Below are 24,934 nucleotides of genomic sequence, written 5' to 3'. Positions count from 1 at the left end.
CAGATGTAAAGTGTTTTTGATGGTACGCCTGTGCATATTGAAATATTCAGAGCATATTATGAATTTCAGTTAACACATCAGTAAGCATTTTGTTCATCAGTGAATTCAACCTTTTTTCTCAATCGGAATAGGCAAGGATAATGACAGATATATTTTACAATGTTAGAAAGTTCATCATTTTATTTAATTGTGTGAATAAAAGGAATCGCCTCCCCGTCTGGGAATAGAACCCCGGTCTCCCGCGTGACAGGCGGGGATACTGACCACTATACTAACGAGGACTTATTGGCATTAGTTAAACAGTGCTCACCTCCTTGGGGTTAAGGCATACCATCGATCAATTCACAGTATTGTAATAGGCAGATTTGCTGCTTTTGGTTAGGACAAGTAATCTTTTTTCCTAAATATTACAATACAGAAATTCCTAGCCAAAAACAATCAGTTTTATCAAGAAATGATTTCATTGAAATAAATATCTATCTATCGATCTGTCTATCTGGCTATCTTTCTAACTATCAATATATATATTTATATATATATATATATATATATATAATCAGCTCACTTTACCATTTGCAGCTTATAACTATTAGCCACCAGGGGTCACTACTAACCAAAAGCAGTCATTCTACTTGTAAATTGTGCCAATCGAGTGGAACAGCAGCCTAGGATTCACCACTGCTTCATCTCATTTTCCAAGAGAATGCAGATGTAAAGTGTTTTTGATGGTACGCCTGTGCATATTGAAATATTCAGAGCATATTCTGAATTTCAGTTAACACATCAGTAAGCATTTTGGCCATCACTGAATTCAACCTTTTTTCTCAATCGGAATAGGCATGGATAATGACAGATATATTTTACAATGTTAGAAAGTACATCATTTTATTTAATTGTGTGAATAAAAGGAATCGCCTCCCCGTCTGGGAATTGAACCCCGGTCTCCCGCGTGACAGGCGGGGATACTGACCACTATACTAACGAGGACTTATTGGCATTAGTTAAACAGTGCTCACCTCCTTGGGGTTAAGGCATACCATCGATCAATTCACAGTATTGTAATAGGCAGATTTTCTGCTTTTGGCTAGGACAAGTAATCTTTTTTCCTAAATATTACAATACAGAAATTCCTAGCCAAAAACAATCAGTTTTATCAAGAAATGATTTCATTGAAATAAATATCTATCTATCGATCTGTCTATCTGGCTATCTTTCTAACTATCAATATATATATTTATATATATATATATATATATATATATATAATCAGCTCACTTTACCATTTGCAGCTTATAACTATTAGCCACCAGGGGTCACTACTAACCAAAAGCAGTCATTCTACTTGTAAATTGTGCCAATCGAGTGGAACAGCAGCCTAGGATTCACCACTGCTTCATCTCATTTTCCAAGAGAATGCAGATGTAAAGTGTTTTTGATGGTACGCCTGTGCATATTGAAATATTCAGAGCATATTCTGAATTTCAGTTAACACATCAGTAAGCATTTTGGCCATCACTGAATTCAACCTTTTTTCTCAATCGGAATAGGCATGGATAATGACAGATATATTTTACAATATTAGAAAGTACATCATTTTATTTAATTGTGTGAATAAAAGGAATCGCCTCCCCGTCGGGGAATTGAACCCCGGTCTCCCGCGTGACAGGCGGGGATACTGACCACTATACTAACGAGGACTTATTGGCATCAGTTAAACAGTGCTCACCTCCTTGGGGTTAAGGCATACCCTCGAACAATTCACAGTATTGTAATAGGCAGATGTGCTGCTTTTGGTTAGGACAAGTCATCTTTTTTCCTAAATATTTCAATACAGAAATTATTAGCCAAAAACAATCAGTATTATCAAGAAATTATTTCATTGAAATAAATATCTATCTATCGATCTGTCTATCTGGCTATCTTTCTAACTATCAATATATATATTTATATATATATATATCTATATAATCAGCTCACTTTACCATTTGCAGCTTATAACTATTAGCCACCAGGGGTCACTACTAACCAAAAGCAGTCATTCTACTTGTAAATTGTGCCAATCGAGTGGAACAGCAGCCTAGGATTCACCACTGCTTCATCTCATTTTCCAAGAGAATGCAGATGTAAAGTGTTTTTGATGGTACGCCTGTGCATATTGAAATATTCAGAGCATATTATGAATTTCAGTTAACACATCAGTAAGCATTTTGTCCATCGGTGAATTCAATCTTTTTTCTCAATCGGAATAGGCAAGGATAATGACAGATATATTTTACAATGTTAAAAAGTACATCATTTTATTTAATTGTGTGAATAAAAGGAACCGCCTCCCCGTCGGGGAATTGAACCCCGGTCTCCCACGTGACAGGCGGGGATACTGACCACTATACTAACGAGGACTTATTGGCATCAGTTAAACAGTGCTCACCTCCTTGGGGTTAAGGCATACCATCGATCAATTCACAGTATTGTAATAGGCAGATTTGCTGCTTTTGGTTAGGACAAGTCATCTTTTTTCCTAAATATTACAATACAGAAATTCCTAGCCAAAAACAATCAGTTTTATCAAGAAATCATTTCATTGAAATAAATATCTATCTATCGATCTGTCTATCTAGCTATCTTTCTAACTATCAAAATATATATTTATATATATATATATATCTATATAATCAGCTCACTTTACCATTTGCAGCTTATAACTATTAGCCACCAGGGGTCACTACTAACCAAAAGCAGTCATTCTACTTGTAAATTGTGCCAATCGAGTGGAACAGCAGCCTAGGATTCACCACTGCTTCATCTCATTTTCCAAGAGAATGCAGATGTAAAGTGTTTTTGATGGTACGCCTGTGCATATTGAAATATTCAGAGCATATTATGAATTTCAGTTAACACATCAGTAAGCATTTTGTCCATCGGTGAATTCAATCTTTTTTCTCAATCGGAATAGGCAAGGATAATGACAGATATATTTTACAATGTTAAAAAGTACATCATTTTATTTAATTGTGTGAATAAAAGGAACCGCCTCCCCGTCGGGGAATTGAACCCCGGTCTCCCACGTGACAGGCGGGGATACTGACCACTATACTAACGAGGACTTATTGGCATCAGTTAAACAGTGCTCACCTCCTTGGGGTTAAGGCATACCATCGATCAATTCACAGTATTGTAATAGGCAGATTTGCTGCTTTTGGTTAGGACAAGTCATCTTTTTTCCTAAATATTACAATACAGAAATTCCTAGCCAAAAACAATCAGTTTTATCAAGAAATCATTTCATTGAAATAAATATCTATCTATCGATCTGTCTATCTAGCTATCTTTCTAACTATCAATATATATATTTATATATATATATATATCTATATAATCAGCTCACTTTACCATTTGCAGCTTATAACTATTAGCCACCAGGGGTCACTACTAACCAAAAGCAGTCATTCTACTTGTAAATTGTGCCAATCGAGTGAAACAGCAGCCTAGGATTCACCAGTGCTTCATCTCATTTTCCAAGAGAATGCAGATGTAAAGTGTTTTTGATGGTACGCCTGTGCATATTGAAATATTCAGAGCATATTCTGAATTTCAGTTAACACATCAGTAAGCATTTTGGCCATCACTGAATTCAACCTTTTTTCTCAATCGGAATAGGCATGGATAATGACAGATATATTTTACAATGTTAGAAAGTACATCATTTTATTTAATTGTGTGAATAAAAGGAACCGCCTCCCCGTCGGTGAATTGAACCCCGGTCTCTTGCGTGACAGGAGGGGATACTGACCACTATACTAACGAGGACTTATTGGCATCAGTTAAACAGTGCTCACCTATTTGGGGTTAAGGCATACCCTCGATCAATTCACAGTATTGTAATAGGCAGATTTGCTGCTTTTGGTTAGGACAAGAAATCTTTTTTCCTAAATATTACAATACAGAAATTCCTAGCCAAAAACAATCAGTTTTATCAAGAAATTATTTCATTGAAATAAATATCTATCTATCGATCTGTCTATCTGGCTATCTTTCTAACTATCAATATATATATTTATATATATATATATCTATATAATCAGCTCACTTTACCATTTGCAGCTTATAACTATTAGCCACCAGGGGTCACTACTAACCAAAAGCAGTCATTCTACTTGTAAATTGTGCCAATCGAGTGGAACAGCAGCCTAGGATTCACCACTGCTTCATCTCATTTTCCAAGAGAATGCAGATGTAAAGTGTTTTTGATGGTACGCCTGTGCATATTGAAATATTCAGAGCATATTATGAATTTCAGTTAACACATCAGTAAGCATTTTGTTCATCAGTGAATTCAACCTTTTTTCTCAATCGGAATAGGCAAGGATAATGACAGATATATTTTACAATGTTAGAAAGTTCATCATTTTATTTAATTGTGTGAATAAAAGGAATCGCCTTCCCGCCTGGGAAATTGAACCCCGGTCTCCCGCGTGACAGGCAGGGATACTGACCACTATACTAACGAGGACTTATTGGCATTAGTTAAACAGTGCTCACCTCCTTGGGGTTAAGGCATACCATCGATCAATTCACAGTATTGTAATAGGCAGATTTGCTGCTTTTGGTTAGGACAAGTATTCTTTTTTCCTAAATATTACAATACAGAAATTCCTAGCCAAAAACAATCAGTTTTATCAAGAAATGATTTCATTGAAATAAATATCTATCTATCGATCTGTCTATCTGGCTATCTTTCTAACTATCAATATATATATTTATATATATATATATATCTATATAATCAGCTCACTTTACCATTTGCAGCTTATAACTATTAGCCACCAGGGGTCACTACTAACCAAAAGCAGTCATTCTACTTGTAAATTGTGCCAATCGAGTGGAACAGCAGCCTAGGATTCACCACTGCTTCATCTCATTTTCCAAGAGAATGCAGATGTAAAGTGTTTTTGATGGTACGCCTGTGCATATTGAAATATTCAGAGCATATTATGAATTTCAGTTAACACATCAGTAAGCATTTTGTCCATCGGTGAATTCAACCTTTTTTCTCAATCGGAATAGGCAAGGATAATGACAGATATATTTTACAATGTTAAAAAGTACATCATTTTATTTAATTGTGTGAATAAAAGGAACCGCCTCCCCGTCGGGGAATTGAACCCCGGTCTCCCACGTGACAGGCGGGGATACTGACCACTATACTAACGAGGACTTATTGGCATCAGTTAAACAGTGCTCACCTCCTTGGGGTTAAGGCATACCATCGATCAATTCACAGTATTGTAATAGGCAGATTTGCTGCTTTTGGTTAGGACAAGTAATCTTTTTTCCTAAATATTACAATACAGAAATTCCTAGCCAAAAACAATCAGTTTTATCAAGAAATGATTTCATTGAAATAAATATCTATCTATCGATCTGTCTATCTAGCTATCTTTCTAACTATCAATATATATATTTATATATATATATATCTATATAATCAGCTCACTTTACCATTTGCAGCTTATAACTATTAGCCACCAGGGGTCACTACTAACCAAAAGCAGTCATTCTACTTGTAAATTGTGCCAATCGAGTGAAACAGCAGCCTAGGATTCACCAGTGCTTCATCTCATTTTCCAAGAGAATGCAGATGTAAAGTGTTTTTGATGGTACGCCTGTGCATATTGAAATATTCAGAGCATATTATGAATTTCAGTTAACACATCAGTAAGCATTTTGTTCATCAGTGAATTCAACCTTTTTTCTCAATCGGAATAGGCAAGGATAATGACAGATATATTTTACAATGTTAGAAAGTACATCATTTTATTTAATTGTGTGAATAAAAGGAACCGCCTCCCCGTCGGGGAATTGAACCCCGGTCTCCCGCGTGACAGGAGGGGATACTGACCACTATACTAACGAGGACTTATTGGCATCAGTTAAACAGTGCTCACCTATTTGGGGTTAAGGCATACCCTCGATCAATTCACAGTATTGTAATAGGCAGATTTGCTGCTTTTCGTTAGGACAAGAAATCTTTTTTCCTAAATATTACAATACAGAAATTCCTAGCCAAAAACAATCAGTTTTATCAAGAAATTATTTCATTGAAATAAATATCTATCTATCGATCTGTCTATCTGGCTATCTTTCTAACTATCAATATATATATTTATATATATATATATCTATATAATCAGCTCACTTTACCATTTGCAGCTTATAACTATTAGCCACCAGGGGTCACTACTAACCAAAAGCAGTCATTCTACTTGTAAATTGTGCCAATCGAGTGGAACAGCAGCCTAGGATTCACCACTGCTTTATCTCATTTTCCAAGAGAATGCAGATGTAAAGTGTTTTTGATGGTACGCCTGTGCATATTGAAATATTCAGAGCATATTCTGAATTTCAGTTAACACATCAGTAAGCATTTTGGCCATCACTGAATTCAACCTTTTTTCTCAATCGGAATAGGCATGGATAATGACAGATATATTTTACAATGTTAGAAAGTACATCATTTTATTTAATTGTGTGAATAAAAGGAATCGCCTCCCCGTCTGGGAATTGAACCCCGGTCTCCCGCGTGACAGGCGGGGATACTGACCACTATACTAACGAGGACTTATTGGCATCAGTTAAACAGTGCTCACCTCCTTGGGGTTAAGGCATACCCTCGAACAATTCACAGTATTGTAATAGGCAGATGTGCTGCTTTTGGTTAGGACAAGTCATCTTTTTTCCTAAATATTTCAATACAGAAATTATTAGCCAAAAACAATCAGTATTATCAAGAAATTATTTCATTGAAATAAATATCTATCTATCGATCTGTCTATCTAGCTATCTTTCTACCTATCAATATATATATTTATATATATATATATATCTATATAATCAGCTCACTTTACCATTTGCAGCTTATAACTATTAGCCACCAGGGGTCACTACTAACCAAAAGCAGTCATTCTACTTGTAAATTGTGCCAATCGAGTGGAACAGCAGCCTAGGATTCTCCACTGCTTCCACTCATTTTCCAAGAGAATGCAGATGTAAAGTGTTTTTGATGGTACGCCTGTGCATATTGAAATATTCAGAGCATATTCTGAATTTCAGTTAACACATCAGTAAGCATTTTGGCCATCACTGACTTCAACCTTTTTTCTCAATCGGACTAGGCATGGATAATGACAGATATATTTTACAATGTTAGAAAGTACATCATTTTATTTAATTGTGTGAATAAAAGGAATCGCCTCCCCGTCGGGGAATTGAACCCCGGTCTCCCGCGTGACAAGAGGGGATACTGACCACTATACTAACGAGGACTTATTGGCATCAGTTAAACAGTGCTCACCTCCTTGGGGTTAAGGCATACCCTCGATCAATTCACAGTATTGTAATAGGCAGATTTGCTGCTTTTCGTTAGGACAAGAAATCTTTTTTCCTAAATATTACAATACAGAAATTCCTAGCCAAAAACAATCAGTTTTATCAAGAAATTATTTCATTGAAATAAATATCTATCTATCGATCTGTCTATCTAGCTATCTTTCTAACTATCAATATATATATTTATATATATATATATCTATATAATCAGCTCACTTTACCATTTGCAGCTTATAACTATTAGCCACCAGGGGTCACTACTAACCAAAAGCAGTCATTCTACTTGTAAATTGTGCCAATCGAGTGAAACAGCAGCCTAGGATTCACCAGTGCTTCATCTCATTTTCCAAGAGAATGCAGATGTAAAGTGTTTTTGATGGTACGCCTGTGCATATTGAAATATTCAGAGCATATTATGAATTTCAGTTAACACATCAGTAAGCATTTTGGCCATCACTGAATTCAACCTTTTTTCTCAATCGGAATAGGCATGGATAATGACAGATATATTTTACAATGTTAGAAAGTACATCATTTTATTTAATTGTGTGAATAAAAGGAACCGCCTCCCCGTCGGGGAATTGAACCCCGGTCTCCCGCGTGACAGGCGGGGATACTGACCACTATACTAACGAGGACTTATTGGCATCAGTTAAACAGTGCTCACCTCCTTGGGGTTAAGGCATACCATCGATCAATTCACAGTATTGTAATAGGCAGATTTGCTGCTTTTGGTTAGGACAAGTAATCTTTTTTCCTAAATATTACAATACAGAAATTCCTAGCCAAAAACAATCAGTTTTATCAAGAAATTATTTCATTGAAATAAATATCTATCTATCGATCTGTCTATCTAGCTATCTTTCTAACTATCAATATATATATTTATATATATATATATATCTATATAATCAGCTCACTTTACCATTTGCAGCTTATAACTATTAGCCACCAGGGGTCACTACTAACCAAAAGCAGTCATTCTACTTGTAAATTGTGCCAATCGAGTGAAACAGCAGCCTAGGATTCACCAGTGCTTCATCTCATTTTCCAAGAGAATGCAGATGTAAAGTGTTTTTGATGGTACGCCTGTGCATATTGAAATATTCAGAGCATATTATGAATTTCAGTTAACACATCAGTAAGCATTTTGTTCATCAGTGAATTCAACCTTTTTTCTCAATCGGAATAGGCAAGGATAATGACAGATATATTTTACAATGTTAGAAAGTACATCATTTTATTTAATTGTGTGAATAAAAGGAATCGCCTCCCCGTCGGGGAATTGAACCCCGGTCTCCCGCGTGACAGGCGGGGATACTGACCAATATACTAACGAGGACTTATTGGCATCAGTTAAACAGTGCTCACCTCCTTGGGGTTAAGGCATACCCTCGAACAATTCACAGTATTGTAATAGGCAGATGTGCTGCTTTTGGTTAGGACAAGTCATCTTTTTTCCTAAATATTTCAATACAGAAATTATTAGCCAAAAACAATCAGTATTATCAAGAAATTATTTCATTGAAATAAATATCTATCTATCGATCTGTCTATCTAGCTATCTTTCTAACTATCAATATATATATTTATATATATATATATCTATATAATCAGCTCACTTTACCATTTGCAGCTTATAACTATTAGCCACCAGGGGTCACTACTAACCAAAAGCAGTCATTCTACTTGTAAATTGTGCCAATAGAGTGGAACAGCAGCCTAGGATTCACCACTGCTTCATCTCATTTTCCAAGAGAATGCAGATGTAAAGTGTTTTTGATGGTACGCCTGTGCATATTGAAATATTCAGAGCATATTATGAATTTCAGTTAACACATCAGTAAGCATTTTGTCCATCGGTGAATTCAATCTTTTTTCTCAATCGGAATAGGCAAGGATAATGACAGATATATTTTACAATGTTAGAAAGTTCATCATTTTATTTAATTGTGTGAATAAAAGGAATCGCCTCCCCGTCTGGGAATAGAACCCCGGTCTCCCGCGTGACAGGCGGGGATACTGACCACTATACTAACGAGGACTTATTGGCATTAGTTAAACAGTGCTCACCTCCTTGGGGTTAAGGCATACCATCGATCAATTCACAGTATTGTAATAGGCAGATTTGCTGCTTTTGGTTAGGACAAGTAATCTTTTTTCCTAAATATTACAATACAGAAATTCCTAGCCAAAAACAATCAGTTTTATCAAGAAATGATTTCATTGAAATAAATATCTATCTATCGATCTGTCTATCTGGCTATCTTTCTAACTATCAATATATATATTTATATATATATATATATCTATATAATCAGCTCACTTTACCATTTGCAGCTTATAACTATTAGCCACCAGGGGTCACTACTAACCAAAAGCAGTCATTCTACTTGTAAATTGTGCCAATCGAGTGGAACAGCAGCCTAGGATTCACCACTGCTTCATCTCATTTTCCAAGAGAATGCAGATGTAAAGTGTTTTTGATGGTACGCCTGTGCATATTGAAATATTCAGAGCATATTCTGAATTTCAGTTAACACATCAGTAAGCATTTTGGCCATCACTGAATTCAACCTTTTTTCTCAATCGGAATAGGCATGGATAATGACAGATATATTTTACAATGTTAGAAAGTACATCATTTTATTTAATTGTGTGAATAAAAGGAATCGCCTCCCCGTCGGGGAATTGAACCCCGGTCTCCCGCGTGACAGGCGGGGATACTGACCACTATACTAACAAGGACTTATTGGCATCAGTTAAACAGTGCTCACCTCCTTGGGGTTAAGGCATACCCTCGAACAATTCACAGTATTGTAATAGGCAGATGTGCTGCTTTTGGTTAGGACAAGTCATCTTTTTTCCTAAATATTTCAATACAGAAATTATTAGCCAAAAACAATCAGTATTATCAAGAAATTATTTCATTGAAATAAATATCTATCTATCGATCTGTCTATCTAGCTATCTTTCTAACTATCAATATATATATTTATATATATATATATCTATATAATCAGCTCACTTTACCATTTGCAGATTATAACTATTAGCCACCAGGGGTCACTACTAACCAAAAGCAGTCATTCTACTTGTAAATTGTGCCAATCGAGTGGAACAGCAGCCTAGGATTCACCACTGCTTCATCTCATTTTCCAAGAGAATGCAGATGTAAAGTGTTTTTGATGGTACGCCTGTGCATATTGAAATATTCAGAGCATATTATGAATTTCAGTTAACACATCAGTAAGCATTTTGTCCATCGGTGAATTCAACCTTTTTTCTCAATCGGAATAGGCAAGGATAATGACAGATATATTTTACAATGTTAAAAAGTACATCATTTTATTTAATTGTGTGAATAAAAGGAACCGCCTCCCCGTCGGGGAATTGAACCCCGGTCTCCCACGTGACAGGCGGGGATACTGACCACTATACTAACGAGGACTTATTGGCATCAGTTAAACAGTGCTCACCTCCTTGGGGTTAAGGCATACCATCGATCAATTCACAGTATTGTAATAGGCAGATTTGCTGCTTTTGGTTAGGACAAGTAATCTTTTTTCCTAAATATTACAATACAGAAATTCCTAGCCAAAAACAATCAGTTTTATCAAGAAATTATTTCATTGAAATAAATATCTATCTATCGATCTGTCTATCTAGCTATCTTTCTAACTATCAATATATATATTTATATATATATATATCTATATAATCAGCTCACTTTACCATTTGCAGCTTATAACTATTAGCCACCAGGGGTCACTACTAACCAAAAGCAGTCATTCTACTTGTAAATTGTGCCAATAGAGTGGAACAGCAGCCTAGGATTCACCACTGCTTCATCTCATTTTCCAAGAGAATGCAGATGTAAAGTGTTTTTGATGGTACGCCTGTGCATATTGAAATATTCAGAGCATATTATGAATTTCAGTTAACACATCAGTAAGCATTTTGTCCATCGGTGAATTCAATCTTTTTTCTCAATCGGAATAGGCAAGGATAATGACAGATATATTTTACAATGTTAGAAAGTTCATCATTTTATTTAATTGTGTGAATAAAAGGAATCGCCTCCCCGTCTGGGAATAGAACCCCGGTCTCCCGCGTGACAGGCGGGGATACTGACCACTATACTAACGAGGACTTATTGGCATTAGTTAAACAGTGCTCACCTCCTTGGGGTTAAGGCATACCATCGATCAATTCACAGTATTGTAATAGGCAGATTTGCTGCTTTTGGTTAGGACAAGTAATCTTTTTTCCTAAATATTACAATACAGAAATTCCTAGCCAAAAACAATCAGTTTTATCAAGAAATGATTTCATTGAAATAAATATCTATCTATCGATCTGTCTATCTGGCTATCTTTCTAACTATCAATATATATATTTATATATATATATATATCTATATAATCAGCTCACTTTACCATTTGCAGCTTATAACTATTAGCCACCAGGGGTCACTACTAACCAAAAGCAGTCATTCTACTTGTAAATTGTGCCAATCGAGTGGAACAGCAGCCTAGGATTCACCACTGCTTCATCTCATTTTCCAAGAGAATGCAGATGTAAAGTGTTTTTGATGGTACGCCTGTGCATATTGAAATATTCAGAGCATATTCTGAATTTCAGTTAACACATCAGTAAGCATTTTGGCCATCACTGAATTCAACCTTTTTTCTCAATCGGAATAGGCATGGATAATGACAGATATATTTTACAATGTTAGAAAGTACATCATTTTATTTAATTGTGTGAATAAAAGGAATCGCCTCCCCGTCGGGGAATTGAACCCCGGTCTCCCGCGTGACAGGCGGGGATACTGACCACTATACTAACAAGGACTTATTGGCATCAGTTAAACAGTGCTCACCTCCTTGGGGTTAAGGCATACCCTCGAACAATTCACAGTATTGTAATAGGCAGATGTGCTGCTTTTGGTTAGGACAAGTCATCTTTTTTCCTAAATATTTCAATACAGAAATTATTAGCCAAAAACAATCAGTATTATCAAGAAATTATTTCATTGAAATAAATATCTATCTATCGATCTGTCTATCTAGCTATCTTTCTAACTATCAATATATATATTTATATATATATATATCTATATAATCAGCTCACTTTACCATTTGCAGATTATAACTATTAGCCACCAGGGGTCACTACTAACCAAAAGCAGTCATTCTACTTGTAAATTGTGCCAATCGAGTGGAACAGCAGCCTAGGATTCACCACTGCTTCATCTCATTTTCCAAGAGAATGCAGATGTAAAGTGTTTTTGATGGTACGCCTGTGCATATTGAAATATTCAGAGCATATTATGAATTTCAGTTAACACATCAGTAAGCATTTTGTCCATCGGTGAATTCAACCTTTTTTCTCAATCGGAATAGGCAAGGATAATGACAGATATATTTTACAATGTTAAAAAGTACATCATTTTATTTAATTGTGTGAATAAAAGGAACCGCCTCCCCGTCGGGGAATTGAACCCCGGTCTCCCACGTGACAGGCGGGGATACTGACCACTATACTAACGAGGACTTATTGGCATCAGTTAAACAGTGCTCACCTCCTTGGGGTTAAGGCATACCATCGATCAATTCACAGTATTGTAATAGGCAGATTTGCTGCTTTTGGTTAGGACAAGTAATCTTTTTTCCTAAATATTACAATACAGAAATTCCTAGCCAAAAACAATCAGTTTTATCAAGAAATTATTTCATTGAAATAAATATCTATCTATCGATCTGTCTATCTAGCTATCTTTCTAACTATCAATATATATATTTATATATATATATCTATATAATCAGCTCACTTTACCATTTGCAGCTTATAACTATTAGCCACCAGGGGTCACTACTAACCAAAAGCAGTCATTCTACTTGTAAATTGTGCCAATCGAGTGAAACAGCAGCCTAGGATTCACCAGTGCTTCATCTCATTTTCCAAGAGAATGCAGATGTAAAGTGTTTTTGATGGTACGCCTGTGCATATTGAAATATTCAGAGCATATTATGAATTTCAGTTAACACATCAGTAAGCATTTTGTCCATCAGTGAATTCAACCTTTTTTCTCAATCGGAATAGGCAAGGATAATGACAGATATATTTTACAATGTTAGAAAGTTCATCATTTTATTTAATTGTGTGAATAAAAGGAATCGCCTCCCCGTCTGGGAATTGAACCGCGGTCTCCCGCGTGACAGGCGGGGATACTGACCACTATACTAACGAGGACTTATTGGCATTAGTTAAACAGTGCTCACCTCCTTGGGGTTAAGGCATACCATCGATCAATTCACAGTATTGTAATAGGCAGATTTGCTGCTTTTGGTTAGGACAAGTAATCTTTTTTCCTAAATATTACAATACAGAAATTCCTAGCCAAAAACAATCAGTTTTATCAAGAAATGATTTCATTGAAATAAATATCTATCTATCGATCTGTCTATCTGGCTATCTTTCTAACTATCAATATATATATTTATATATATATATATATCTATATAATCAGCTCACTTTACCATTTGCAGCTTATAACTATTAGCCACCAGGGGTCACTACTAACCAAAAGCAGTCATTCTACTTGTAAATTGTGCCAATCGAGTGGAACAGCAGCCTAGGATTCACCAGTGCTTCATCTCATTTTCCAAGAGAATGCAGATGTAAAGTGTTTTTGATGGTACGCCTGTGCATATTGAAATATTCAGAGCATATTCTGAATTTCAGTTAACACATCAGTAAGCATTTTGGCCATCACTGAATTCAACCTTTTTTCTCAATCGGAATAGGCATGGATAATGACAGATATATTTTACAATGTTAGAAAGTACATCATTTTATTTAATTGTGTGAATAAAAGGAATCGCCTCCCCGTCGGGGAATTGAACCCTGGTCTCCCGCGTGACAGGAGGGGATACTGACCACTATACTAACGAGGACTTATTGGCATCAGTTAAACAGTGCTCACCTCCTTGGGGTTAAGGCATACCCTCGAACAATTCACAGTATTGTAATAGGCAGATGTGCTGCTTTTGGTTAGGACAAGTCATCTTTTTTCCTAAATATTTCAATACAGAAATTATTAGCCAAAAACAATCAGTATTATCAAGAAATTATTTCATTGAAATAAATATCTATCTATCGATCTGTCTATCTAGCTATCTTTCTAACTATCAATATATATATATCTATATAATCAGCTCACTTTACCATTTGCAGCTTATAACTATTAGCCACCAGGGGTCACTACTAACCAAAAGCAGTCATTCTACTTGTAAATTGTAATAGGCAGATTTGCTGCTTTTGGTTAGGACAAGTAATCTTTTTTCCTAAATATTACAATACAGAAATTCCTAGCCAAAAACAATCAGTTTTATCAAGAAATTATTTCATTGAAATAAATATCTATCTATCGATCTGTCTATCTAGCTATCTTTCTAACTATCAATATATATATTTATATATATATATCTATATAATCAGCTCACTTTACCATTTGCAGCTTATAACTATTAGCCACCAGGGGTCACTACTAACCAAAAGCAGTCATTCTACTTGTAAATTGTGCCAATCGAGTGAAACAGCAGCCTAGGATTCACCAGTGCTTCATCTCATTTTCCAAGAGAATGCAGATGTAAAGTGTTTTTGATGGTACGCCTGTGCATATTGAAATATTCAGAGCATATTATGAATTTCAGTTAACACATCAGTAAGCATTTTGTTCATCAGTGAATTCAACCTTTTTTCTCAATCGGAATAGGCAAGGATAATGACAGATATATTTTACAATGTTAGAAAGTTCATCATTTTATTTAATTGTGTGAATAAAAGGAATCGCCTCCCCGTCTGGGAATTGAACCCCGGTCTCCCGCGTGACAGGCGGGGATACTGACCACTATACTAACGAGGACTTATTGGCATCAGTTAAACAGTGCTCACCTCCTTGGGGTTAAGGCATACCCTCGAACAATTCACAGTATTGTAATAGGCAGATGTGCTGCTTTTGGTTAGGACAAGTCATCTTTTTTCCTAAATATTTCAATACAGAAATTATTAGCCAAAAACAATCAGTATTATCAAGAAATTATTTCATTGAAATAAATATCTATCTATCGATCTGTCTATCTAGCTATCTTTCTACCTATCAATATATATATTTATATATATATATATATCTATATAATCAGCTCACTTTACCATTTGCAGCTTATAACTATTAGCCACCAGGGGTCACTACTAACCAAAGCAGTCATTCTACTTGTAAATTGTGCCAATCGAGTGGAACAGCAGCCTAGGATTCTCCACTGCTTCCACTCATTTTCCAAGAGAATGCAGATGTAAAGTGTTTTTGATGGTACGCCTGTGCATATTGAAATATTCAGAGCATATTCTGAATTTCAGTTAACACATCAGTAAGCATTTTGGCCATCACTGACTTCAACCTTTTTTCTCAATCGGACTAGGCATGGATAATGACAGATATATTTTACAATGTTAGAAAGTACATCATTTTATTTAATTGTGTGAATAAAAGGAATCGCCTCCCCGTCGGGGAATTGAACCCCGGTCTCCCGCGTGACAAGAGGGGATACTGACCACTATACTAACGAGGACTTATTGGCATCAGTTAAACAGTGCTCACCTCCTTGGGGTTAAGGCATACCCTCGATCAATTCACAGTATTGTAATAGGCAGATTTGCTGCTTTTCGTTAGGACAAGAAATCTTTTTTCCTAAATATTACAATACAGAAATTCCTAGCCAAAAACAATCAGTTTTATCAAGAAATTATTTCATTGAAATAAATATCTATCTATCGATCTGTCTATCTAGCTATCTTTCTAACTATCAATATATATATTTATATATATATATATCTATATAATCAGCTCACTTTACCATTTGCAGCTTATAACTATTAGCCACCAGGGGTCACTACTAACCAAAAGCAGTCATTCTACTTGTAAATTGTGCCAATCGAGTGAAACAGCAGCCTAGGATTCACCAGTGCTTCATCTCATTTTCCAAGAGAATGCAGATGTAAAGTGTTTTTGATGGTACGCCTGTGCATATTGAAATATTCAGAGCATATTATGAATTTCAGTTAACACATCAGTAAGCATTTTGGCCATCACTGAATTCAACCTTTTTTCTCAATCGGAATAGGCATGGATAATGACAGATATATTTTACAATGTTAGAAAGTACATCATTTTATTTAATTGTGTGAATAAAAGGAACCGCCTCCCCGTCGGGGAATTGAACCCCGGTCTCCCGCGTGACAGGCGGGGATACTGACCACTATACTAACGAGGACTTATTGGCATCAGTTAAACAGTGCTCACCTCCTTGGGGTTAAGGCATACCATCGATCAATTCACAGTATTGTAATAGGCAGATTTGCTGCTTTTGGTTAGGACAAGTAATCTTTTTTCCTAAATATTACAATACAGAAATTCCTAGCCAAAAACAATCAGTTTTATCAAGAAATTATTTCATTGAAATAAATATCTATCTATCGATCTGTCTATCTAGCTATCTTTCTAACTATCAATATATATATTTATATATATATATATATCTATATAATCAGCTCACTTTACCATTTGCAGCTTATAACTATTAGCCACCAGGGGTCACTACTAACCAAAAGCAGTCATTCTACTTGTAAATTGTGCCAATCGAGTGAAACAGCAGCCTAGGATTCACCAGTGCTTCATCTCATTTTCCAAGAGAATGCAGATGTAAAGTGTTTTTGATGGTACGCCTGTGCATATTGAAATATTCAGAGCATATTATGAATTTCAGTTAACACATCAGTAAGCATTTTGTTCATCAGTGAATTCAACCTTTTTTCTCAATCGGAATAGGCAAGGATAATGACAGATATATTTTACAATGTTAGAAAGTACATCATTTTATTTAATTGTGTGAATAAAAGGAATCGCCTCCCCGTCGGGGAATTGAACCCCGGTCTCCCGCGTGACAGGCGGGGATACTGACCAATATACTAACGAGGACTTATTGGCATCAGTTAAACAGTGCTCACCTCCTTGGGGTTAAGGCATACCCTCGAACAATTCACAGTATTGTAATAGGCAGATGTGCTGCTTTTGGTTAGGACAAGTCATCTTTTTTCCTAAATATTTCAATACAGAAATTATTAGCCAAAAACAATCAGTATTATCAAGAAATTATTTCATTGAAATAAATATCTATCTATCGATCTGTCTATCTAGCTATCTTTCTAACTATCAATATATATATTTATATATATATATATCTATATAATCAGCTCACTTTACCATTTGCAGCTTATAACTATTAGCCACCAGGGGTCACTACTAACCAAAAGCAGTCATTCTACTTGTAAATTGTGCCAATAGAGTGGAACAGCAGCCTAGGATTCACCACTGCTTCATCTCATTTTCCAAGAGAATGCAGATGTAAAGTGTTTTTGATGGTACGCCTGTGCATATTGAAATATTCAGAGCATATTATGAATTTCAGTTAACACATCAGTAAGCATTTTGTCCATCGGTGAATTCAATCTTTTTTCTCAATCGGAATAGGCAAGGATAATGACAGATATATTTTACAATGTTAGAAAGTTCATCATTTTATTTAATTGTGTGAATAAAAGGAATCGCCTCCCCGTCTGGGAATAGAACCCCGGTCTCCCGCGTGACAGGCGGGGATACTGACCACTATACTAACGAGGACTTATTGGCATTAGTTAAACAGTGCTCACCTCCTTGGGGTTAAGGCATACCATCGATCAATTCACAGTATTGTAATAGGCAGATTTGCTGCTTTTGGTTAGGACAAGTAATCTTTTTTCCTAAATATTACAATACAGAAATTCCTAGCCAAAAACAATCAGTTTTATCAAGAAATGATTTCATTGAAATAAATATCTATCTATCGATCTGTCTATCTGGCTATCTTTCTAACTATCAATATATATATTTATATATATATATATATCTATATAATCAGCTCACTTTACCATTTGCAGCTTATAACTATTAGCCACCAGGGGTCACTACTAACCAAAAGCAGTCATTCTACTTGTAAATTGTGCCAATCGAGTGGAACAGCAGCCTAGGATTCACCACTGCTTCATCTCATTATCCAAGAGAATGCAGATGTAAAGTGTTTTTGATGGTACGCCTGTGCATATTGAAATATTCAGAGCATATTCTGAATTTCAGTTAACACATCAGTAAGCATTTTGGCCATCACTGAATTAAACCTTTTTTCTCAATCGGAATAGGCATGGATAATGACAGATATATTTTACAATGTTAGAAAGTACATCATTTTATTTAATTGTGTGAATAAAAGGAATCGCCTCCCCGTCGGGGAATTGAACCCCGGTCTCCCGCGTGACAGGCGGGGATACTGACCACTATACTAACAAGGACTTATTGGCATCAGTTAAACAGTGCTCACCTCCTTGGGGTTAAGGCATACCCTCGAACAATTCACAGTATTGTAATAGGCAGATGTGCTGCTTTTGGTTAGGACAAGTCATCTTTTTTCCTAAATATTTCAATACAGAAATTATTAGCCAAAAACAATCAGTATTATCAAGAAATTATTTCATTGAAATAAATATCTATCTATCGATCTGTCTATCTAGCTATCTTTCTAACTATCAATATATATATTTATATATATATATATCTATATAATCAGCTCACTTTACCATTTGCAGATTATAACTATTAGCCACCAGGGGTCACTACTAACCAAAAGCAGTCATTCTACTTGTAAATTGTGCCAATCGAGTGGAACAGCAGCCTAGGATTCACCACTGCTTCATCTCATTTTCCAAGAGAATGCAGATGTAAAGTGTTTTTGATGGTACGCCTGTGCATATTGAAATATTCAGAGCATATTATGAATTTCAGTTAACACATCAGTAAGCATTTTGTCCATCGGTGAATTCAACCTTTTTTCTCAATCGGAATAGGCAAGGATAATGACAGATATATTTTACAATGTTAAAAAGTACATCATTTTATTTAATTGTGTGAATAAAAGGAACCGCCTCCCCGTCGGGGAATTCAACCCCGGTCTCCCACGTGACAGGCGGGGATACTGACCACTATACTAACGAGGACTTATTGGCATCAGTTAAACAGTGCTCACCTCCTTGGGGTTAAGGCATACCATCGATCAATTCACAGTATTGTAATAGGCAGATTTGCTGCTTTTGGTTAGGACAAGTAATCTTTTTTCCTAAATATTACAATACAGAAATTCCTAGCCAAAAACAATCAGTTTTATCAAGAAATTATTTCATTGAAATAAATATCTATCTATCGATCTGTCTATCTAGCTATCTTTCTAACTATCAATATATATATTTATATATATATATCTATATAATCAGCTCACTTTACCATTTGCAGCTTATAACTATTAGCCACCAGGGGTCACTACTAACCAAAAGCAGTCATTCTACTTGTAAATTGTGCCAATCGAGTGAAACAGCAGCCTAGGATTCACCAGTGCTTCATCTCATTTTCCAAGAGAATGCAGATGTAAAGTGTTTTTGATGGTACGCCTGTGCATATTGAAATATTCAGAGCATATTATGAATTTCAGTTAACACATCAGTAAGCATTTTGTCCATCAGTGAATTCAACCTTTTTTCTCAATCGGAATAGGCAAGGATAATGACAGATATATTTTACAATGTTAGAAAGTTCATCATTTTATTTAATTGTGTGAATAAAAGGAATCGCCTCCCCGTCTGGGAATTGAACCGCGGTCTCCCGCGTGACAGGCGGGGATACTGACCACTATACTAACGAGGACTTATTGGCATTAGTTAAACAGTGCTCACCTCCTTGGGGTTAAGGCATACCATCGATCAATTCACAGTATTGTAATAGGCAGATTTGCTGCTTTTGGTTAGGACAAGTAATCTTTTTTCCTAAATATTACAATACAGAAATTCCTAGCCAAAAACAATCAGTTTTATCAAGAAATGATTTCATTGAAATAAATATCTATCTATCGATCTGTCTATCTGGCTATCTTTCTAACTATCAATATATATATTTATATATATATATATATATCTATATAATCAGCTCACTTTACCATTTGCAGCTTATAACTATTAGCCACCAGGGGTCACTACTAACCAAAAGCAGTCATTCTACTTGTAAATTGTGCCAATCGAGTGGAACAGCAGCCTAGGATTCACCAGTGCTTCATCTCATTTTCCAAGAGAATGCAGATGTAAAGTGTTTTTGATGGTACGCCTGTGCATATTGAAATATTCAGAGCATATTCTGAATTTCAGTTAACACATCAGTAAGCATTTTGGCCATCACTGAATTCAACCTTTTTTCTCAATCGGAATAGGCATGGATAATGACAGATATATTTTACAATGTTAGAAAGTACATCATTTTATTTAATTGTGTGAATAAAAGGAATCGCCTCCCCGTCGGGGAATTGAACCCTGGTCTCCCGCGTGACAGGAGGGGATACTGACCACTATACTAACGAGGACTTATTGGCATCAGTTAAACAGTGCTCACCTCCTTGGGGTTAAGGCATACCCTCGAACAATTCACAGTATTGTAATAGGCAGATGTGCTGCTTTTGGTTAGGACAAGTCATCTTTTTTCCTAAATATTTCAATACAGAAATTATTAGCCAAAAACAATCAGTATTATCAAGAAATTATTTCATTGAAATAAATATCTATCTATCGATCTGTCTATCTAGCTATCTTTCTAACTATCAATATATATATATCTATATAATCAGCTCACTTTACCATTTGCAGCTTATAACTATTAGCCACCAGGGGTCACTACTAACCAAAAGCAGTCATTCTACTTGTAAATTGTGCCAATCGAGTGAAACAGCAGCCTAGGATTCACCAGTGCTTCATCTCATTTTCCAAGAGAATGCAGATGTAAAGTGTTTTTGATGGTACGCCTGTGCATATTGAAATATTCAGAGCATATTATGAATTTCAGTTAACACATCAGTAAGCATTTTGTTCATCAGTGAATTCAACCTTTTTTCTCAATCGGAATAGGCAAGGATAATGACAGATATATTTTACAATGTTAGAAAGTTCATCATTTTATTTAATTGTGTGAATAAAAGGAATCGCCTCCCCGTCTGGGAATTGAACCCCGGTCTCCCGCGTGACAGGCGGGGATACTGACCACTATACTAACGAGGACTTATTGGCATTAGTTAAACAGTGCTCACCTCCTTGGGGTTAAGGCATACCATCGATCAATTCACAGTATTGTAATAGGCAGATTTGCTGCTTTTGGTTAGGACAAGTAATCTTTTTTCCTAAATATTACAATACAGAAATTCCTAGCCAAAAACAATCAGTTTTATCAAGAAATGATTTCATTGAAATAAATATCTATCTATCGATCTGTCTATCTGGCTATCTTTCTAACTATCAATATATATATTTATATATATATATATATCTATATAATTAGCTCACTTTACCATTTGCAGCTTATAACTATTAGCCACCAGGGGTCACTACTAACCAAAATCAGTCATTCTACTTGTAAATTGTGCCAATCGAGTGGAACAGCAGCCTAGGATTCTCCACTGCTTCCACTCATTTTCCAAGAGAATGCAGATGTAAAGTGTTTTTGATGGTACGCCTGTGCATATTGAAATATTCAGAGCATATTCTGAATTTCAGTTAACACATCAGTAAGCATTTTGGCCATCACTGACTTCAACCTTTTTTCTCAATCGGACTAGGCATGGATAATGACAGATATATTTTACAATGTTAGAAAGTACATCATTTTATTTAATTGTGTGAATAAAAGGAATCGCCTCCCCGTCGGGGAATTGAACCCTGGTCTCCCGCGTGACAGGAGGGGATACTGACCACTATACTAACGAGGACTTATTGGCATCAGTTAAACAGTGCTCACCTCCTTGGGGTTAAGGCATACCCTCGATCAATTCACAGTATTGTAATAGGCAGATTTGCTGCTTTTCGTTAGGACAAGAAATCTTTTTTCCTAAATATTACAATACAGAAATTCCTAGCCAAAAACAATCAGTTTTATCAAGAAATTATTTCATTGAAATAAATATCTATCTATCGATCTGTCTATCTAGCTATCTTTCTAACTATCAATATATATATTTATATATATATATATCTATATAATCAGCTCACTTTACCATTTGCAGCTTATAACTATTAGCCACCAGGGGTCACTACTAACCAAAAGCAGTCATTCTACTTGTAAATTGTGCCAATCGAGTGAAACAGCAGCCTAGGATTCACCAGTGCTTCATCTCATTTTCCAAGAGAATGCAGATGTAAAGTGTTTTTGATGGTACGCCTGTGCATATTGAAATATTCAGAGCATATTATGAATTTCAGTTAACACATCAGTAAGCATTTTGTTCATCAGTGAATTCAACCTTTTTTCTCAATCGGAATAGGCAAGGATAATGACAGATATATTTTACAATGTTAGAAAGTTCATCATTTTATTTAATTGTGTGAATAAAAGGAATCGCCTCCCCGTCTGGGAATTGAACCCCGGTCTCCCGCGTGACAGGCGGGAATACTGACCACTATACTAACGAGGACTTATTGGCATTAGTTAAACAGTGCTCACCTCCTTGGGGTTAAGGCATACCATTGATCAATTCACAGTATTGTAATAGGCAGATTTGCTGCTTTTGGTTAGGACAAGTAATCTTTTTTCCTAAATATTACAATACAGAAATTCCTAGCCAAAAACAATCAGTTTTATCAAGAAATGATTTCATTGAAATAAATATCTATCTATCGATCTGTCTATCTGGCTATCTTTCTAACTATCAATATATATATTTATATATATATATATATATATATATAATCAGCTCACTTTACCATTTGCAGCTTATAACTATTAGCCACCAGGGGTCACTACTAACCAAAGCAGTCATTCTACTTGTAAATTGTGCCAATCGAGTGGAACAGCAGCCTAGGATTCTCCACTGCTTCCACTCATTTTCCAAGAGAATGCAGATGTAAAGTGTTTTTGATGGTACGCCTGTGAATATTGAAATATTCAGAGCATATTCTGAATTTCAGTTAACACATCAGTAAGCATTTTGGCCATCACTGAATTCAACCTTTTTTCTCAATCGGAATAGGCATGGATAATGACAGATATATTTTACAATGTTAGAAAGTACATCATTTTATTTAATTGTGTGAATAAAAGGAATCGCCTCCCCGTCGGGGAATTGAACCCCTGTCTCCCGCGTGACAGGCGGGGATACTGACCACTATACTAACAAGGACTTATTGGCATCAGTTAAACAGTGCTCACCTCCTTGGGGTTAAGGCATACCCTCGAACAATTCACAGTATTGTAATAGGCAGATGTGCTACTTTTGGTTAGGACAAGTCATCTTTTTTCCTAAATATTTCAATACAGAAATTATTAGCCAAAAACAATCAGTATTATCAAGAAATTATTTCATTGAAATAAATATCTATCTATCGATCTGTCTATCTAGCTATCTTTCTAACTATCAATATATATATTTATATATATATATATCTATATAATCAGCTCACTTTACCATTTGCAGATTATAACTATTAGCCACCAGGGGTCACTACTAACCAAAAGCAGTCATTCTACTTGTAAATTGTGCCAATCGAGTGGAACAGCAGCCTAGGATTCACCACTGCTTCATCTCATTTTCCAAGAGAATGCAGATGTAAAGTGTTTTTGATGGTACGCCTGTGCATATTGAAATATTCAGAGCATATTATGAATTTCAGTTAACACATCAGTAAGCATTTTGTCCATCGGTGAATTCAACCTTTTTTCTCAATCGGAATAGGCAAGGATAATGACAGATATATTTTACAATGTTAAAAAGTACATCATTTTATTTAATTGTGTGAATAAAAGGAACCGCCTCCCCGTCGGGGAATTGAACCCCGGTCTCCCACGTGACAGGCGGGGATACTGACCACTATACTAACGAGGACTTATTGGCATCAGTTAAACAGTGCTCACCTCCTTGGGGTTAAGGCATACCATCGATCAATTCACAGTATTGTAATAGGCAGATTTGCTGCTTTTGGTTAGGACAAGTAATCTTTTTTCCTAAATATTACAATACAGAAATTCCTAGCCAAAAACAATCAGTTTTATCAAGAAATTATTTCATTGAAATAAATATCTATCTATCGATCTGTCTATCTAGCTATCTTTCTAACTATCAATATATATATTTATATATATATATCTATATAATCAGCTCACTTTACCATTTGCAGCTTATAACTATTAGCCACCAGGGGTCACTACTAACCAAAAGCAGTCATTCTACTTGTAAATTGTGCCAATCGAGTGAAACAGCAGCCTAGGATTCACCAGTGCTTCATCTCATTTTCCAAGAGAATGCAGATGTAAAGTGTTTTTGATGGTACGCCTGTGCATATTGAAATATTCAGAGCATATTATGAATTTCAGTTA

At 35.6% G+C, this 24,934-nt stretch overlaps 13 non-coding genes across 13 annotated transcripts; all 13 read right to left on the bottom strand.

Moving 5' to 3' along the window:
- Positions 1 to 1,625: 1,625 nt before the first annotated feature.
- TRNAD-GUC (transfer RNA aspartic acid (anticodon GUC)) lies at positions 1,626 to 1,697 on the bottom strand. Its single transcript has one exon. It is a non-coding gene; the product is annotated as a tRNA-Asp (tRNA).
- Positions 1,698 to 2,327: 630 nt separating this feature from the next.
- TRNAD-GUC (transfer RNA aspartic acid (anticodon GUC)) lies at positions 2,328 to 2,399 on the bottom strand. The gene has a single exon. It is a non-coding gene; the product is annotated as a tRNA-Asp (tRNA).
- Positions 2,400 to 3,031: 632 nt separating this feature from the next.
- Positions 3,032 to 3,103, bottom strand: TRNAD-GUC (transfer RNA aspartic acid (anticodon GUC)). The gene has a single exon. It is a non-coding gene; the product is annotated as a tRNA-Asp (tRNA).
- Positions 3,104 to 5,142: 2,039 nt separating this feature from the next.
- TRNAD-GUC (transfer RNA aspartic acid (anticodon GUC)) lies at positions 5,143 to 5,214 on the bottom strand. The gene has a single exon. It is a non-coding gene; the product is annotated as a tRNA-Asp (tRNA).
- A 2,738-nt stretch (positions 5,215 to 7,952) lies between these two features.
- On the bottom strand, positions 7,953 to 8,024 carry TRNAD-GUC (transfer RNA aspartic acid (anticodon GUC)). Its single transcript has one exon. It is a non-coding gene; the product is annotated as a tRNA-Asp (tRNA).
- A 2,038-nt stretch (positions 8,025 to 10,062) lies between these two features.
- On the bottom strand, positions 10,063 to 10,134 carry TRNAD-GUC (transfer RNA aspartic acid (anticodon GUC)). Its single transcript has one exon. It is a non-coding gene; the product is annotated as a tRNA-Asp (tRNA).
- A 630-nt stretch (positions 10,135 to 10,764) lies between these two features.
- On the bottom strand, positions 10,765 to 10,836 carry TRNAD-GUC (transfer RNA aspartic acid (anticodon GUC)). The gene has a single exon. It is a non-coding gene; the product is annotated as a tRNA-Asp (tRNA).
- A 1,334-nt stretch (positions 10,837 to 12,170) lies between these two features.
- TRNAD-GUC (transfer RNA aspartic acid (anticodon GUC)) lies at positions 12,171 to 12,242 on the bottom strand. Its single transcript has one exon. It is a non-coding gene; the product is annotated as a tRNA-Asp (tRNA).
- A 630-nt stretch (positions 12,243 to 12,872) lies between these two features.
- TRNAD-GUC (transfer RNA aspartic acid (anticodon GUC)) lies at positions 12,873 to 12,944 on the bottom strand. The gene has a single exon. It is a non-coding gene; the product is annotated as a tRNA-Asp (tRNA).
- A 3,708-nt stretch (positions 12,945 to 16,652) lies between these two features.
- Positions 16,653 to 16,724, bottom strand: TRNAD-GUC (transfer RNA aspartic acid (anticodon GUC)). The gene has a single exon. It is a non-coding gene; the product is annotated as a tRNA-Asp (tRNA).
- A 2,038-nt stretch (positions 16,725 to 18,762) lies between these two features.
- On the bottom strand, positions 18,763 to 18,834 carry TRNAD-GUC (transfer RNA aspartic acid (anticodon GUC)). The gene has a single exon. It is a non-coding gene; the product is annotated as a tRNA-Asp (tRNA).
- A 4,130-nt stretch (positions 18,835 to 22,964) lies between these two features.
- Positions 22,965 to 23,036, bottom strand: TRNAD-GUC (transfer RNA aspartic acid (anticodon GUC)). Its single transcript has one exon. It is a non-coding gene; the product is annotated as a tRNA-Asp (tRNA).
- Positions 23,037 to 24,371: 1,335 nt separating this feature from the next.
- On the bottom strand, positions 24,372 to 24,443 carry TRNAD-GUC (transfer RNA aspartic acid (anticodon GUC)). The gene has a single exon. It is a non-coding gene; the product is annotated as a tRNA-Asp (tRNA).
- Positions 24,444 to 24,934: the final 491 nt, after the last annotated feature.

The sequence above is a fragment of the Lissotriton helveticus genome, chromosome 1_2 (assembly GCF_964261635.1).
Source record: "Lissotriton helveticus chromosome 1_2, aLisHel1.1, whole genome shotgun sequence".
Taxonomy (NCBI): domain Eukaryota; kingdom Metazoa; phylum Chordata; class Amphibia; order Caudata; family Salamandridae; genus Lissotriton; species Lissotriton helveticus.
This window is presented reverse-complemented; position numbering and strand designations above follow the sequence as displayed.